Source organism: Balaenoptera physalus (genome assembly GCF_965194825.1).
Source record: "Balaenoptera physalus genome assembly, chromosome: 14".
Classification (NCBI taxonomy): Eukaryota; Metazoa; Chordata; class Mammalia; order Artiodactyla; family Balaenopteridae; genus Balaenoptera; species Balaenoptera physalus.
This window is the reverse complement of record NC_138893.1, coordinates 67,279,214-67,291,907: the sequence shown is the minus strand read 5'-3', so window position 1 is coordinate 67,291,907 and position 12,694 is coordinate 67,279,214.

Sequence of the window (12,694 nt, the reverse complement as noted above, 5' to 3'; positions counted from 1 at the left end):
GAGTGAAGATGAGGGGGAGCATGAGTGAGGGAGGGTGAGAGCGAAGTCACAGTAAAGGAGGGTGAGAGCGAGATCACAATGAGGGAGGGAGGGAGGCAGCCTGAGTGACAGTAGTTGTGAGGGAGCCTGAGAGAGGGAGGGTGAGTGGTAGCATAGGTGAGTGAGTGTGAGACTGAACCCTAGTGAGTGAGGGTGAGAGGGAACCCGAGTGAGTGAGGGTGAGAGGGACCTGAGTGAGGGAGAGATAGCGCGAGGTCACAGTGAGTGAGGGTGAGTGTGAGCTTGAGTGAAAGAGGATTAGAAGGAGTCTAGGTGAGTGAAGTTGAGGGGGAGCCTGAGTGAGGGAGGGTAAGAGCGAGGTCACAGGGAAGGAGGGTGAGAGCGATGTACAATGAGGGAGGGTGAGAGGGAGCCTCAGTGAGACAGGCTGCCAGGGAGACTGAGTGAGGGAGAGAGGGATCTCGAGTGAGTTAGGATGCCAGGGAGCCAAAATGAGTCAGGGTGACAGGGAGTTTGAGTGAGGGAGTGTGAAAGGGAGCCTGAGTGAGGGACGGTATAAGGGAGCCTGAGTGAGGGAAGGTGTGAGGGAGATCCAGTGAGGGAGGCTTAAAGGGATCCCGAGTGAGTGAGGGTGACAGAGAGCCCGAATGAGTCAGGGTGAGAAAGCAACTGAGTGAGGGAAGGTGAGAGGGTGCTGAGTGAGGGAGGGTTAGACGGAGCCTAGGTGCGTGAGGGTGAGCGGGAGCCGCAGTGAGGGAGGGTGAGAGCGAGGTCAAAATGACTGAGGGTGAGAGGGAGCCTGAGTGAGATAGGTTGCCAGGGAGCTTGAAATAGGGAGTGTATGAGGGAGCCTGAGTGCGGAACTGTGTGAGGGAGCAGGTGAGAGGGCCCCTGAGTGATGGAGGGTGAGAGCAAGGTCACAATGAGGGAGAGTGAGAGGGAACCTAAGTGAGACAGGTTGCCAGGGAGACGGAGTGAGGGCAGGAGAGAGGGAGACTGAGTGAGGGAGAGAGGGATTCCAACTTAGGGAGTGTGAGAGGCAGACTGAGTAAGGGAGGGTATGAGGGAGCCCCAGTGAGGGAGGGTGAGAGGGAGCCCGAGTGAGTGAGTGTGACAGGGAACCCGAATAAGTCACGGTGAGAGGGAGCCTGAGTGATGGAGGATGAGAGCGAGGTCACAGTGAGGGAGGGTGAAAGGTAGCCTGAGTGAGAGGGGTTTCCACGGAGACTGAGTGAGAGTGGTTCCCAGGGAAACTGAGTGAGGGAGGGAGAGAGGGAGCCTGAGTGAGGGAGAGAGGGAAACTGAGGGAGGGAAGGTTACAGGGAGTCTAGGTGAGTGAATGTGAGGGGGAGCCTGATTGAGGGAGAGTGAGAGCGGGGTCAAAGTGAAGGAGGGTGAGAGTGAGGTCACAATGAAGTGGGGATGACAGGGAGCCTGAGTGAGACAGGGTGCCTGGGAGACTGAGTGAGGCAGGGACAGAGGGAGCCTGAGGGAGGGAGAGAGGGAGTCTGAGTGAGGGAGTGTGTAAGGGAGCCTGAGTGAGGGAGGGTATGAGGGAGCCTGAGTGAGGGAGGGTGTGAGGGAGCCCCAGTGAGGGTGAGAGGGAGCCGAGTCAGTGAGCGTGAGAGGGATCCCGAATAAGTGAGGGTGACAGGGAGCCCGAGTGAGTCAGTGTGTGTGGGAGCCTGAGTGATGGAGGGTTAGAGTTAGAACACAATGAGGGAGGGAGGGAGGCTGCCTGAGTGACAGTAGATGTGAGGCAGCCTGAGAGAGGGCGGGTGAGTGGTAGCATAGGTGAGTGTGTGTGAGAGTGAGCCCGAGTGAGTGAGGGTGAGAGGGAACCCGAGTGAGTGAGGGCGACAGGGAACTGATTATGAGAAGGGGAGAGGGACCTGAGTGAGGGAGTGTTACAGGGAGTCTAGGTGAGTAAAGGTGAGGGGGAGCCTGACTGAGGGAGGGTGAGAGTGAGGTCACAATGAGGGAGGGTGGGAGAGATCCGGAGTGACAGAAGCTGTGAGGGAGCCTGAGAGAGGGAGGGTGTGAGGGAGTCCACGTGAGTGAGTGTGAGACGATGCCTGAGTGAGTGAGGGTGATAGGGAGCCCAAGTGAGAGAGGTTGAGAGCGATGTCACAATGAGGGAGGGTGGGAGGGAGCCTGAGTGACAGAAGTTGTGAGGGAGCCTGAGAGAGGGAAGGTGTGAGGGAGCCTAGGTGAGTGAGGGTAAGATGGAGCCAAAGTGACGGAGGGTGACAGGGAGCCCCAGGGAGGGAGGGTGAGATGGAACTCAAGTGAGTGAGGGTGAGAGGGAGCCTGAGTGAGGACGAGAGGGAAACTGAGGGAGGGAAGATTAGAGGGACCTGAGTGAGGGAGGGTTACAGCGAGTCTATGTGAGTGAAGATGAGGAGGAGCATGAGTGAGGGAGAGTGAGAGCGAGGTCACAGTAAAGGAGGGTGAGAGCGAGATCACAATGAGGGAGGGAGGGAGGCAGCCTGAGTGACAGTAGTTGTGAGGGAGCCTGAGAGAGGGAGGGTGAGTGGTAGCATAGGTGAGTGAGTGTGAGTGTGCGTCCGAGTGTGTGAGGGTGAGAGGGAAACCCAGTGAGTGAGGGTGAGAGAGAGCCTGAGTGAGTGCGACAGGGAACTGAGTGTGGGAAGGGGAGACGGCCTGAGTGAGGGAGGATTACAGGGAGTGTAGGATAGTGAAGGTGAGGGGGAGCCTGAGGGAGGGAGTGTGAGAGCGAGGTCAAATGAGTGAGGGTGAGAGGGAGCCTGAGTGAGAGAGGTTACCAGGGAGCTTGAAATAGGGAGTGTATGAGGGAGCCTGAGTGAGGAACTGTGGGAGGGATTCTAAGTAAGGGAAGGTGAGAGGGCCCTGAGTGATGGAGGGAGAGAGAAAGGTCACAGTGAGGGAGGGTGACGTGGAGCCTGAATGACAGAGGTCGTAAGGGAACCGGAGTGAGGGAGGGTGAGAGTGAGGTCACAATGAGGGTGAGTGAGAAGAAGCCTAAGTGAGACAGGTTGCCAGGGAGACTGAGTGAGGGAGGGAGAGTGGGAGTCTGAGTGAGGGAGAGAGGGAGTCCCTGGGAGGGAGTGTGAGAGGGAGGCCGAATGAGTGAGGGTGAGAGGAATCCCGAGTGAGTGAGAGTGAGAGGTAGCCCGAGTGAGTCAGTGTGAAAGGGAGCCTGAGTGATGGAGGGTGAGAGCGAGATCACAAGGAGGGAGGGTGGGAGGCAGGCTGAGTGACAGTAGTTGTGAGGGAGCCTGAGTGAGGGAGGGTAAGAGCGAGGTCTCAGGGAAGGGGGGTGAGAGCGATGTACAATGAGGGAGGGTGACAGGGAGCCTCAGTGAGACAGGTTGCCAGGGAGACTGAGTGAGGGAGAGAGGGATCTCGAGTGAGTTAGGATGCCAGGGAGCCAAAATGAGTCAGGGTGACAGGGAGTTTGAGTGAGGGAGTGTGAAAGGGAGTCTGAGTGAGGGAGGGTATGAGGGAGCCTGAGTGAGGGAAGGTGTGAGGGAGATCCAGTGAGGGAGGCTTAAAGGGATCCCGAGTGAGTGAGGGTGACAGAGAGCCCGAATGAGTCAGGGTGAGAAAGCAACTGAGTGAGGGAAGGTGAGAGGGTGCTGAGTGAGGGAGGGTTAGCCGGAGCCTAGGTGAGTGAGGGTGAGCGGGAGCCGCAGTGAGGGAGGGTGAGAGCGAGGTCAAAATGACTGAGGGTGAGAGGGAGCCTGAGTGAGATAGGTTGCCCGGGAGCTTGAAATAGGGAGTGTATGAGGGAGCCTGAGTGAGGAACTGTGTGAGGGAGCAGGTGAGAGGGCCCCTGAGTGATGGAGGGTGAGAGCAAGGTCACAATGAGGGAGAGTGAGAGGGAACCTAAGTGAGACAGGTTGCCAGGGAGACGGAGTGAGGGCGGGAGAGAGGGAGACTGAGTGAGGGAGAGAGAGATTCCATCTTAGGAAGTGTGAGAGGCAGACTGAGTAAGGGAGGGTATGAGGGAGCCCCAGTGAGGGAGGGTGAGAGGGAGCCCGAGTGAGTGAGTGTGACAGGGAACCCGAATAAGTCACGGTGAGAGGGAGCCTGAGTGATGGAGGATGAGAGCGAGGTCACAGTGAGGGAGGGTGAAAGGTAGCCTGAGTGAGAGGGGTTTCCAGGGAGACTGAGTGAGAGTGGTTCACAGGGAAACTGAGTGAGGGAGGGAGAGAGGGAGTCTGAGTGAGGGAGAGAGGGAAACTGAGGGAGGGAAGGTTAGAGAGACCTGAGTGAGGGAGGGTTACAGGGAGTCTAGGTGAGTGAATGTGAGGGGGAGCCTGATTGAGGGAGGGTGAGAGTGAGGTCACAATGAAGTGGGGGTGACAGGGAGCCTGAGTGAGACAGGTTGCCTGGGAGACTGAGTGAGGCAGGGACAGAGGGAGCCTGAGGGAGGGAGAGAGGGAGTCTGAGTGAGGGAGTGTGAAAGGGAGCCTGAGTGAGGGAGGGTATGAGGGAGCCTGAGTGAGGGAGGGTGTGAGGGAGCCCCAGTGAGGGTGAGAGGGAGCCGAGTCAGTGAGCGTGAGAGGGATCCCGAATGAGTGAGGGTGACAGGGAGCCCGAGTGAGTCAGTGTGTGTGGGAGCCTGAGTGATGGAGGGTTAGAGCCAGATCACAATGAGGGAGGGAGAGAGGCTGCCTGAGTGACAATAGTTGTGAGGCAGCCTGAGAGAGGGCGGGTGAGTGGTAGCATAGGTGAGTGTGTGTGAGAGTGAGCCCGAGTGAGTGAGGGTGAGAGGGACCCCGAGTGAGTGAGGGCGACAGGAAACTGATTATGAGAAGGGGAGAGGGACCTGAGTGAGGGAGTGTTACAGGGAGTCTAGGTGAGTAAAGGTGAGGGGGAGCCTGAGTGAGGGAGGGTGAGAGTGAGGTCACAATGAGGGAGGGTGGGAGAGATCCGGAGTGACAGACGCTGTGAGGGAGCCTGAGAGAGGGAGGGTGTGAGGGAGTCCAGGTGAGTGAGTGTGAGACGATGCCTGAGTGAGTGAGGGTGATAGGGAGCCCAAGTGAGAGAGGGTGAGAGCGATGTCACAATGAGGGAGGGTGGGAGGGAGCCTGAGTGACAGAAGTTGTGAGGGAGCCTGAGAGAGGGAAGGTGTGAGGGAGCCTAGGTGAGAGAGGGTGAGCGGGAGCCAAAGTGACGGAGGGTGACAGGGAGCCCCAGGGAGGGAGGGTGAGATGGAACTCAAGTGAGTGAGGGTGAGAGGGAGCCTGAGTGAGGACGAGAGGGAAACTGAGGGAGGGAAGGTTAGAGGGACCTGAGTGAGGGAGGGTTACAGCGAGTCTAGGTGAGTGAAGATGAGGGGGAGCATGAGTGAGGGAGGGTGAGAGCGAGGTCACAGTAAAGGAGGGTGAGAGCGAGATCACAATGAGGGAGGGAGGGAGGCAGCCTGAGTGACAGTAGTTGTGAGGGAGCCTGAGAGAGGGAGGGTGAGTGGTAGCATAGGTGAGTGAGTGTGAGAGTGAGTCCGAGTGTGTGAGGGTGAGAGGGAACCCCAGTGAGTGAGGGTGAGAGGGAGCCTGAGTGAGTGCGACAGGGAATTGAGTGTGAGAAGGGGAGAGGGTCTGAGTGAGGGATGATTACAGGGAGTGTAGGATAGTGAAGGAGAGGGTGAGCCTGAGGGAGGGAGTGTGAGAGCGAGGTCAAATGAGTGAGGGTGAGAGGGAGCCTGAGTGAGAGAGGTTACCAGGGAGCTTGAAAGAGGGAGTGTATGAGGGAGCCTGAGTGAGGAACTGTGGGAGGGATTCTAAGTAAGGGAAGGTGAGAGGGCCCTGAGTGATGGAGGGTGAGAGAAAGGTCACAATGAGGGAGGGTGACATGGAGCCTGAATGACAGAGGTCGTAAGGGAACCGGAGTGAGGGAGGGTGAGAGTGAGGTCACAATGAGGGTGAGTGAGAAGAAGCCTAAGTGAGACAGGTTGCCAGGGAGACTGAGTGAGTGAGGGAGAGAGGGAGTCCCTGGGAGGGAGTGTGAGAGGGAGGCCGAATGAGTGAGGGTGAGAGGAATCCCGAGTGAGTGAGAGTGAGAGGTAGCCCGAGTGAGTCAGTGTGAAAGGGAGCCTGAGTGATGGAGGGTGAGAGCGAGATCACAATGAAGGAGGGTGGGAGGCAGCTTGAGTGACATTAGTTGTGAGGGAGCCTGAGAGAGGGAGGGTGAGTGGTAGCATAGGTGAGTGAGTGTGAGAGTGAACCCTAGTGAGTGAGGGTGAGAGGGAACCCGAGTGAGTGAGGGTGAGAGGGACCTGAGTGAGGGAGAGAGAGCGTGAGGTCACAGTGAGTGAGGGTGAGTGTGAGCTTGAGTGAAAGAGGATTAGAAGGAGTCTAGGTGAGTGAAGTTGAGGGGGAGCCTGAGTGAGGGAGGGTAAGAGCGAGGTCAGAGGGAAGGGGGGTGAGAGCGATGTACAATGAGGGAGGGTGACAGGGAGCCTCAGTGAGACAGGTTGCCAGGGAGACTGAGTGAGGGAGAGAGGGATCTCGAGTGAGTTAGGATGCCAGGGAGCCAAAATGAGTCAGGGTGACAGGGAGTTTGAGTGAGGGAGTGTGAAAGGGAGCCTGAGTGAGGGAGGGTATGAGGGAGCCTGAGTGACGGAAGGTGTGAGGGAGATCCAGTGAGGGAGGCTTAAAGGGATCCCGAGTGAGTGAGGGTGACAGAGAGCCCGAATGAGTCAGGGTGATAAAGCAACTGAGTGAGGGAAGGTGAGAGGGTGCTGAGTGAGGGAGGGTTAGCCGGAGCCTAGGTGAGTGAGGGTGAGCGGGAACCGCAGTGAGGGAGGGTGAGAGCGAGGTCAAAATGACTGAGGGTGAGAGGGAGCCTGAGTGAGATAGGTTGCCAGGGAGCTTGAAATAGGGAGTGTATGAGGGAGCCTGAGTGAGGAACTGTGTGAGGGAGCAGGTGAGACGGCCCCTGAGTGATGGAGGGTGAGAGCAAGGTCACAATGAGGGAGAGTGAGAGGGAACCGAAGTGAGACAGGTTGCCAGGGAGACGGAGTGAGGGCGGGAGAGAGGGAGACTGAGTGAGGGAGAGAGGGATTCCAACTTAGGGAGTGTGAGAGGCAGACTGAGTAAGGGAGGGTATGAGGGAGCCCCAGTGAGTGAGGATAAGAGGGAGCCCGAGTGAGTGAGTGTGACAGGGAACCCAAATAAGTCACGGTGAGAGGGAGCCTGAGTGATGGAGGATGAGAGCGAAGTCACAGTGAGGGAGGGTGAAAGGTAGCCTGAGTGAGAGGGGTTTCCAGGGGACTGAGTGAGGCAGGGACAGAGGGAGCCTGAGGGAGGGAGAGAGGGAGTCTGAGTGAGGGAGTGTGAAAGGGAGCATGAGTGAGGGAGAGTATGAGGGAGCCTAAGTGAGGGAGGGTGTGAGGGAGCCCCAGTGAGGGTGAGAAGGAGCCGAGTCAGTGAGCATGAGAGGGATCCCGAATGAATGAGGGTGACAGGGACCCCGAGTGAGTCAGTGTGTGTGGGAGCCTGAGTGATGGAGGGTTAGAGCCAGATCACAATGAGGGAGGGAGGGAGGCTGCCTGAGTGACAGTAGTTGTGAGGCAGCCTGAGAGAGGGCGGGTGAGTGGTAGCATAGGTGAGTGTGTGTGAGAGTGAGCCCGAGTGAGTGAGGGTGAGAGGGAACCCGAGTGAGTGAGGGCGACAGGGAACTGATTATGAGAAGGGGAGAGGGACCTGAGTGAGGGAGTGTTACAGGGAGTCTAGGTGAGTAAAGGTGAGGGGGAGCCTGAGTGAGGGAGGGTGAGAGTGAGGTCACAATGAGGGAGGGTGGGAGAGATCCGGAGTGACAGAAGCTGTGAGGGAGCTTGAGAGAGGGAGGGTGTGAGGGAGTCCAGGTGAGTGAGTGTGAGACGATGCCTGAGTGAGTGAGGGTGATAGGGAGCCCAAGTGAGAGAGGGTGAGAGCGATGTCACAATGAGGGAGGGTGGGAGGGAGCCTGAGTGACAGAAGTTGTGAGGGAGCCTGAGAGAGGGAAGGTGTGAGGGAGCCTAGGTGAGAGAGGGTGAGGGGGAGCCAAAGTGACGGAGGGTGACAGGGAGCCCCAGGGAGGGAGGGTGAGATGGAACTCAAGTGAGTGAGGGTGAGAGGGAGCCTGAGTGAGGACGAGAGGGAAACTGAGGGAGGGAAGGTTAGAGGGACCTGAGTGAGGGAGGGTTACAGCGAGTCTAGGTGAGTGAAGATGAGGGGGAGCATGAGTGAGGGAGGGTGAGAGCGAAGTCACAGTAAAGGAGGGTGAGAGCGAGATCACAATGAGGGAGGGAGGGAGGCAGCCTGAGTGACAGTAGTTGTGAGGGAGCCTGAGAGAGGGAGGGTGAGTGGTAGCATAGGTGAGTGAGTGTGAGACTGAACCCTAGTGAGTGACGGTGAGAGGGAACCCGAGTGAGTGTGGGTGAGAGGGACCTGAGTGAGGGAGAGATAGCGCGAGGTCACAGTGAGTGAGGGTGAGTGTGAGCTTGAGTGAAAGAGGATTAGAAGGAGTCTAGGTGAGTGAAGTTGAGGGGGAGCCTGAGTGAGGGAGGGTAAGAGCGAGGTCACAGGGAAGGAGGGTGAGAGCGATGTACAATGAGGGAGGGTGAGAGGCAGCCTCAGTGAGACAGGTTGCCAGGGAGACTGAGTGAGGGAGAGAGGGATCTCGAGTGAGTTAGGATGCCAGGGAGCCAAAATGAGTCAGGGTGACAGGGAGTTTGAGTGAGGGAGTGTGAAAGGGAGCCTGAGTGAGGGAGGGTATGAGGGAGCATGAGTGAGGGAAGGTGTGAGGGAGATCCAGTGAGGGAGGCTTAAAGGGATCCCGAGTGAGTGAGGGTGACAGAGAGCCCGAATGAGTCAGGGTGAGAAAGCAACTGAGTGAGGGAAGGTGAGAGGGTGCTGAGTGAGGGAGGGTTAGACGGAGCCTAGGTGCGTGAGGGTGAGCGGGAGCCGCAGTGAGGGAGGGTGAGAGCGAGGTCAAAATGACTGAGGGTGAGAGGGAGCCTGAGTGAGATAGGTTGCCAGGGAGCTTGAAATAGGGAGTGTATGAGGGAGTCTGAGTGAGGAACTGTGTGAGGGAGCAGGTGAGAGGGCCCCTGAGTGATGGAGGGTGAGAGCAAGGTCACAATGAGGGAGAGTGAGAGGGAACCTAAGTGAGACAGGTTGCCAGGGAGACGGAGTGAGGGCAGGAGAGAGGGAGACTGAGTGAGGGAGAGAGGGATTCCAACTTAGGGAGTGTGAGAGGCAGACTGAGTAAGGGAGGGTATGAGGGAGCCCCAGTGAGGGAGGGTGAGAGGGAGCCCGAGTGAGTGAGTGTGACAGGGAACCCGAATAAGTCACGGTGAGAGGGAGCCTGAGTGATGGAGGATGAGAGCGAGGTCACAGTGAGGGAGGGTGAAAGGTAGCCTGAGTGAGAGGGGTTTCCACGGAGACTGAGTGAGAGTGGTTCCCAGGGAAACTGAGTGAGGGAGGGAGAGAGGGAGCCTGAGTGAGGGAGAGAGGGAAACTGAGGGAGGGAAGGTTAGAGAGACCTGAGTGAGGGAGGGTTACAGGGAGTCTAGGTGAGTGAATGTGAGGGGGAGCCTGATTGAGGGAGAGTGAGAGCGGGGTCAAAGTGAAGGAGGGTGAGAGTGAGGTCACAATGAAGTGGGGATGACAGGGAGCCTGAGTGAGACAGGTTGCCTGGGAGACTGAGTGAGGCAGGGACAGAGGGAGCCTGAGGGAGGGAGAGAGGGAGTCTGAGTGAGGGAGTGTGAAAGGGAGCCTGAGTGAGGGAGGGTATGAGGGAGCCTGAGTGAGGGAGGGTGTGAGGGAGCCCCAGTGAGGGTGAGAGGGAGCCGCGTCAGTGAGCATGAGAGGGATCCCGAATGAGTGAGGGTGACAGGGAGCCCGAGTGAGTCAGTGTGTGTGGGAGCCTGAGTGATGGAGGGTTAGAGCCAGATCACAATGAGGGAGGGAGGGAGGCTGCCTGAGTGACAGTAGTTTTGAGGCAGCCTGAGAGAGGGCGGGTGAGTGGTAGCATAGGTGAGTGTGTGTGAGAGTGAGCCCGAGTGAGTGAGGGTGAGAGGGACCCCGATTGAGTGAGGGCGATAGGGAACTGATTATGAGAAGGGGAGAGGGACCTGAGTGAGGGAGTGTTACAGGGAGTCTAGGTGAGTAAAGGTGAGGGGGAGCCTGACTGAGGGAGGGTGAGAGGGAGGTCAAAGTGAAGGAGGGTGAGAGTGAGGTCACAATGAAGTGGGGGTGACAGGGAGCCTGAGTGAGACAGGTTGCCTGGGAGACTGAGTGAGGGAGGGACAGAGGGAGCCTGAGGGAGGGAGAGATGGAGTCTGAGTGAGGGAGTGTGTAAGGGAGCCTGAGTGAGGGAGGGTATGAGGGAGCCTGAGTGAGGGAGGGTGTGAGGGAGCCCCAGTGAGGGTGAGAGGGAGCCGAGTCAGTGAGCGTGAGAGGGATCCCGAATAAGTGAGGGTGACAGGGAGCCCGAGTGAGTCAGTGTGTGTGGGAGCCTGAGTGATGGAGGGTTAGAGTTAGAACACAATGAGGGAGGGAGGGAGGCTGCCTGAGTGACAGTAGATGTGAGGCAGCCTGAGAGAGGGCGGGTGAGTGGTAGCATAGGTGAGTGTGTGTGAGAGTGAGCCCGAGTGAGTGAGGGTGAGAGGGAACCCGAGTGAGTGAGGGCGACAGGGAACTGATTATGAGAAGGGGAGAGGGACCTGAGTGAGGGAGTGTTACAGGGAGTCTAGGTGAGTAAAGGTGAGGGGGAGCCTGACTGAGGGAGGGTGAGAGTGAGGTCACAATGAGGGAGGGTGGGAGAGATCCGGAGTGACAGAAGCTGTGAGGGAGCCTGAGAGAGGGAGGGTGTGAGGGAGTCCACGTGAGTGAGTGTGAGACGATGCCTGAGTGAGTGAGGGTGATAGGGAGCCCAAGTGAGAGAGGTTGAGAGCGATGTCACAATGAGGGAGGGTGGGAGGGAGCCTGAGTGACAGAAGTTGTGAGGGAGCCTGAGAGAGGGAAGGTGTGAGGGAGCCTAGGTGAGTGAGGGTAAGATGGAGCCAAAGTGACGGAGGGTGACAGGGAGCCCCAGGGAGGGAGGGTGAGATGGAACTCAAGTGAGTGAGGGTGAGAGGGAGCCTGAGTGAGGACGAGAGGGAAACTGAGGGAGGGAAGATTAGAGGGACCTGAGTGAGGGAGGGTTACAGCGAGTCTATGTGAGTGAAGATGAGGAGGAGCATGAGTGAGGGAGAGTGAGAGCGAGGTCACAGTAAAGGAGGGTGAGAGCGAGATCACAATGAGGGAGGGAGGGAGGCAGCCTGAGTGACAGTAGTTGTGAGGGAGCCTGAGAGAGGAAGCGTGAGTGGTAGCATAGGTGAGTGAGTGTGAGAGTGAGTCCAAGTGTGTGAGGGTGAGAGGGAGCCTGAGTGAGTGCGACAGGGAACTGAGTGTGGGAAGGGGAGAGGGCCTGAGCGAGGGAGGATTACAGGGAGTGTAGGATATTGAAGGTGAGGGGGAGCCTGAGGGAGGGAGTGTGAGAGCGAGGTCAAAATGAGTGAGGGTGAGAGGTAGCCTGAGTGAGAGAGGTTGCCAGGGAGCTTGAAATAGGGAGTGTATGAGGGAGCCTGAGTGAGGAATTGTGTGAGGGATTCTAAGTGAGGGAAGGTGAGGGGGCCCTGAGTGATGGAGGGTGAGAGAAAGGTCACAATGAGGGAGGGTGACATGGAGCCTGAATGACAGAGGTTGTAAGGGAACCACAGTGAGGGAGAGAGAGCGCGAGGTCACAGTGAGTGAGGGTGAGTGGGAGCTTGAGTAAGAGAGGATTAGAAGGAGTCTAGGTGAGTGAAGTTGAGTGGGAGCCTGAGTGAGGGAGGGTGAGAGCGAGGTCACAGGGAAGGAGGGTGAGAGCGATGTACAATGAGGGAGGGTGACAGGGAGCCTCAGTGAGACAGGTTGCCAGGGAGACTGAGTGAGGGAGAGAGCGATGTACAATGAGGGAGGGTGACAGGGAGCTTCAGTGGGACAGGGTGACAGGGAGACTGAGTGAGGGAGTGTGAAACGGAGCCTGAGTGAGTGAGGGTATGAGAGAGCCTGAGTGAGGGAAGGTGTGAGGGAGATCCAGTGAGGGAGGCTTAAAGGGATCCCAAGTGAGGGAGAGTGAGAGGGATCCCGAGTGAGTGAGGGTGACAGAGAGCCCGAATGACTCAGGGTGAGAAAGCAACTGAGTGAGGGAAGGTGAGAGGGAGCTGAGTGAGGGAGGGTTAGACGGAGCCTAGGTGAGTGAGGGTGAGCGGGAGGGTGAGAGCGAGGTCAAAATGACTGAGGGTGAGAGGGAGCCTGAGTGAGATAGGTTGCCCGGGAGCTTGAAATAGGGAGTGTATGAGGGAGCCTGAGTGAGGAACTGTGTGAGGGAGCAGGTGAGAGGGCCCCTGAGTGATGGAGGGTGACAGCAAGGTCACAATCAGGGAGAGTGAGAGGGAACCTAAGTGAGACAGGTTGCCAGGGAGACGGAGTGAGGGCGGGAGAGAGGGAGACTGAGTGAGGGAGAGAGGGATTCCATCTTAGGAAGTGTGAGAGGCAGACTGAGTAAGGGAGGGTATGAGGGAGCCCCAGTGAGGGAAGGTGAGAGGGAGCCCGAGTGAGTGAGTGTGACAGGAAACCCGAATAAGTCACGGTGAGAGGGAGCCTGAGTAATGGAGGATGAGAGCGAGGTCACA